This window comes from Arachis ipaensis, chromosome B08 (genome assembly GCF_000816755.2).
Source record: "Arachis ipaensis cultivar K30076 chromosome B08, Araip1.1, whole genome shotgun sequence".
In the NCBI taxonomy this organism is placed as follows: domain Eukaryota; kingdom Viridiplantae; phylum Streptophyta; class Magnoliopsida; order Fabales; family Fabaceae; genus Arachis; species Arachis ipaensis.
The window spans coordinates 31,811,577-31,817,035 of record NC_029792.2 but is presented as its reverse complement, the minus strand read 5'-3'; positions in this window follow the sequence as shown (position 1 = coordinate 31,817,035).

The following is a 5,459-nucleotide window of genomic DNA, read 5'->3' as shown; positions in this document are numbered from 1 at the left end:
TTCATAGTAGAAAATTAATAATAATGTATGAAACGAATCAAAATTGAAAAAACATTTAATTATTAATCTTAATAACTTCAAAATGAATAATAACAATAAAATTTGTTACTTGATATTAATACTCACACTTGTAAATTAGTAAGTCAGCTAAGCTTAACAAGTTAATTATAGATATTTTTTTTGTGTGCAAAGTCTGGATAGTCTGTATATTAAACCAAATAGTCATTTGTATTATAAAATAAAATGAAAAATATTACAATTATAACCGTACTATTTTAATTTTTTTTATCTCTTCCTATAGTGATACCACAAAACAAAATGAAAAAAATTACAATTATAATAAAAACAATTTCAATCTCTTCTTATACATTTTAATATGGATAAAGTATATTTTTTGTCCTTAACATTTTTAAAAAATTTTAAAAATACTCTTAACGTTTAATTTACTTAATATTATTCTTAATGTTTCAATTTTATCCTTGCTCTTAATTTTTTAATAGTTAATATATGGTCAACGTTTTTCTTTCCAATTTTATCCCTCCCTCATGTATCACTTTTTTCCATATTTTTTATTATCATACTCCACTCCTCTCTCTACACATTTCTAACACATTGCTTAAACCCACTACCAACGACCCACCCCACGGCCCACTCTATTGTTGCACCACTCCGCCATCCTACTACACCACCGTCACTCTCAATACTACTATCTGACCTATTTATCTTTGCACCACCACATCTCCCTATTTTACTGTCTCCCCCAATACACCATCCCATCATTATTATTATCATTAACATTAACAACGTTAACAAAATCACACCTCTTCACCTCACCACGACTCTTCATTGGCACCATTGTACCACTGCGCCACCCTCGCTCTCCCTCCTCCTTTTCTAGATCTCACATTATTTTTATTTTAATTTGCACAAAGTTATGGGATGTCTCGGGCGCGCGGAGAGAGAGAAACTTGCTTCCTTAATGAATTTTTTAAATCCAAACCCTTAATCTTGTGTTTTGGTCCCAAGTTTTAATATTAGCCATTGATTCACAGCAGATTAAAGTAACCTCCACTTTTTTCACGTTATCCGAAATAGTTGTGCAGAAGGAAAGGTTTAATCAACAAGTAATTAACTTGCATGTTTATGAAAATATTTTATTTTTTTCTTCTGATTTAGCTTCACTTGAACATTGTGTTTTCGGCTCCAATTTTAATTTGACATAGGCACCAGAATTTGCCTTTTTCTTTCTTTCTCTTTGGTGCTTAATGAGAAAATGATATTCTCTTTCTTTTTTGTGCCATACCCAAATCACCATAATACTATCATAAGCTAAATGCTATTCTTTTCATGAAGGCAATGGACTGGATTAAAAGCTTGGTCAGAGTATCTAAGGTTCGGGTGCTTGATTCTATTGTTTTGGGTTGCACATTAACATTTGGGCCTGTAACACTAAATGAATCATCAAAACACTTTTAGACTTTCAATCCAATTAAAATTATATTTGTCATCACCAAAAATATTATTATTATTTACTAAACTCAAGAATAGCCAATGCTTGATGGTTACCCTTGGAATCTTCTAATTTTGCCTTATATTTCATAATTTCAAAATGTTGTTTGATTATAAAATTCCAACGACAAATAATAACCTTTGGATTGTCAGGAATAGTTTTCACTATGTAGGTTTTTGTTTTGTTTAGACTTTAGAGCATCCAATTCTTCAATCATAGCTTTAATTAATTATACAAATGGTATATCTATTTAAGATTTCAAATAATTGGCAGAGGAAAAATGTCGGTAAAGATTTTTACAAAAATTTCGCGTTGTAAGTATATTTCTAAACCGACAATTAGACCTCAATCAATATTTAAATTGTTTGTCATAAATACAAATCTAATAAATTTAACCAAAGTATTTAAATCTCGGGTCGTCTCTCAAGGAATTGCAGGGAGTGTAGTTTATATTTGGTTATAAGATTGTATCTTTTTGGATTTTGAGTTTAATAAGCAAGGAATGTAAATAACAAGAAAATAAACCAACAACTAAGAAAAGTCCTAGTAAGGGTTGAGAATCGAAATTTCTATCCTCATTATCATTGTCAATTATGATGGTAATTGTAAATTACTCTCACTTAGTTAACCTCTAACAATTGAAGAAAAGTCAAATGAGTAAATCAACTTGAGTTCACAAGTCCTAATCAAAGACTAGAATTAGTGAAGCTCAAGTCAACTAGCAACTTTCAATCACCAACCAACAAGAGACCTTGACAATTCAAGAGTCTCTAAATTACTCAATCCAAGCTAAGAATACAAAAATCTAATTTAAAATCCAACCAAACATTTTATCAAACACTTAGAAGGCATAAAATAAGAACATAGAAAATTAACAAGGAATATTAAATTTAAACAACCAATTGCAAGCATTAATGACTAACAATTAAAGAGAGTAACAATAAACATGGAAAACATAAATTGCATTAAAAGAAATCAAACGTAACAAGAGCTCATAAACATAAAAATGGCGAAAACGAAAAATTAACAAGAGAAGAAAATGAACTAAAGTGCTTAAAAAAATGAAAGTAAGAAAACTAAATTAAAGGAAGATTGAACCTGAACCTAAGGAGAAATTGAAAGAAGAAACCATAAATCTAGAGAGAGGAGAGAGCCTCTCTCTCTAGAAAACCTACATCTAAACCTAAAAATTGTATGAATGAAAGTGATTGATTGATCCCCCCTTCCAGCTTCACTCTGCAGCCTCTAATCTGTATTTTCGTGCCTGGAATGGGTCAAAAGCAGCCCAGAAATCGCCCCCAGCGAATTCTGTAAATTGCAGCACGTGACACTTGTCATGCGTACGCGTTAACCATGCGTACGCGTCGCTGAACTTTTCACTTGGCCACGCATACGCGTCGTCCATGCGTACGCGTCGCTGCCAGCTTCTCAAAAATACAATTTCTTGTGTTCCTTCCACTTTTGCATGCTTTTTTTCCATCCTCTAAGCCATTCCTGCCCTATAAAACCTGAAAACACTTCACACACATATCACCACATCGAATGGTAATAAGAGAGGATTAGAATTAACAAATTTAAGGCCAAAGAAACATATTTTTAATCATAGCACAAAATTAGGAAGGAAAATGTAAAACATGCGAATTATATGCATAAGTGTGAGAATAATGGATAAAATCCAATCAATTCAATATAAAATAAACTATAAAATAGCGGTTTATCAATTTTCCCACACTTAAACATTAGCATGTTCTCATGCTAAGTTCAAGAGAAGCTATAAAGGAGGTGAAGAGGAATGGTAGAATTTATGAGATGCAACCTATCTATATGAATGCAACTAAATGCAAAATACTTTTACCTACTTGGTTAAAAGTAAATCAACCTTCCAAAAACAAATATGAACTGAATTTCACTAATTCGAATTCCAAAATAAAGTACAAGTAGACGAGTAAGAAGAAAGCTCATGAAAGCCAAGAACAAAGAATCGAGCATCGAACCCTTACCGAAAGTGTATACACTCTAATCACTCAAGTGTTTGAGGTTCGATTCTCTCAATTCTCTACTAATCTTGCTTTCTAAGGCTTGCTTTTCTTCTACCAATCAACAAATAATTTAATACACAAATACACATAACAAGAGGTCATTTCAAGGGTTGTAAATAATTTACTTCTTAATTTAAATGTTTATATATAATATGTCATATATTTAATATTTATAAAAAAATTTTAAACTTTTAATGTATTTAAAATATATTTATAATAAAATATAATAGATTTAAAATATCTCATAATTTTGTTATAATAAATAATTATTTATATATTTAATTATATTTTACCAGGCTCAGACAGGCCTGACAGGCCAATAAGGCTAATTAGCGAGCCTGGGCCTGGCCTATTAACGTATTAAGGCTTTTAAAAGAGTCTGGGCCTGTGCCTATTTTATAACAGGCCAGGCCAGACCAGGCCAAACACAGGCCAGGCTGCAGGCCCCTGGCAGGCCGCCTGACCTTTTTCCACCCCTAATTAAGAGGTTGCGGATTCGAGTCTCATATCTTTGGTAAAAAAAAATGCATTATTACACACCACTGCTCTCTAGCTCACTTACCATTTATTTTCTTTTTTCAACAGGATCAAGTGGTACCTGCTCCATTATGCTCATCATCTATTTTAGCTTCTTTGACTGATTGATTTTGCGTTGTTCTATCATTCTTCATCATGTTGTTGGTAAGTCCAGCAAGCAAGGTGTTGAGTGCAATTTGAGAACTAAGCCGCAAGAGAATAAAGGACAATTAAAAAAACTAACTAAATTGCAAGAAACTAACAATTAAAGCAATAATTTTTTCTCGGGGGTTGAGAATTAAATATCACTATCCTTATAACTAATTACAAATTATAATAATTTTAAGAATCAACCTAATAAGTTAACATCTACACATTAAAAAAAATTAATTAGGTTTAATTAATCTTAATTGCAAGTTCTAACTAACTTATTAATTGAATTTAATAAAAAATTAGTATTAGTAAAAACAAAGTTAATCAACAATTCTCAATTGAGACCTGCTACACATACAAATTTTCTCGGCATACAAGTTTATACAAGTTAACCCTAACTTAATAAAATTCACTTTTATAATGCAAGAAAGAAGAGGAAAAGTTTTGAATTATACAAAACTTATCAATATACATACACCAAAAATTTTTAAACAATACAATATAAATGACTTGTATGAACTTGTATATATAAATAACTTGTATGTGAAGAATAATTCTTCTCAATTATCAATCAATTAGAACAAAGGTGACTCAAAATCATCTTATTTCTTAACTCCAAACCAAGTGTAAGAATCTACTTCATAACTAATTCAAATATTGTCAAACACTTCATGTGTATCATAAAACATAAACTTACAATTAACTAAAATCTATTTCTAATCATCACCAAATTTACAATAAACATAAAATTAACAAAAAAAACATAAATAAACAATATCCATAAAATAAATACTTTATCAAACATCAAATAAAAAAATTAACATAAAGCATCAAAAGCATTCATAACAACAAAATAAAAAAAAAACTAGAAGAAAATGAAATTAATACTTGATTCTTGCAAGAATTAATTAAAATTAAAGTGAAACTAACATAAACTAACTAAACCTAATCCTAATTCTAATTCTAGAAAAAAGGGAGAGATTTTCACTCTAAAAAACCTAACTAAAATATACTAAAATTAAATCTAAACTCTCCCTAAGTTATCTCCTTGAGTTTCCTCCTTAAATCATTGAATTTCTTATGCATTTCTAGTCCACGTGCTTTATTAATTGAGGCATGTGCGCCGAAGGATGCATACACACAATATGATGCGGCCATTGCTTTGGATAGCATTCTTATTCTTCATGAATTCTTAAATTTTTTGCATGATTTTAAGGGCCTAAAATACCAGTATTTTAAAA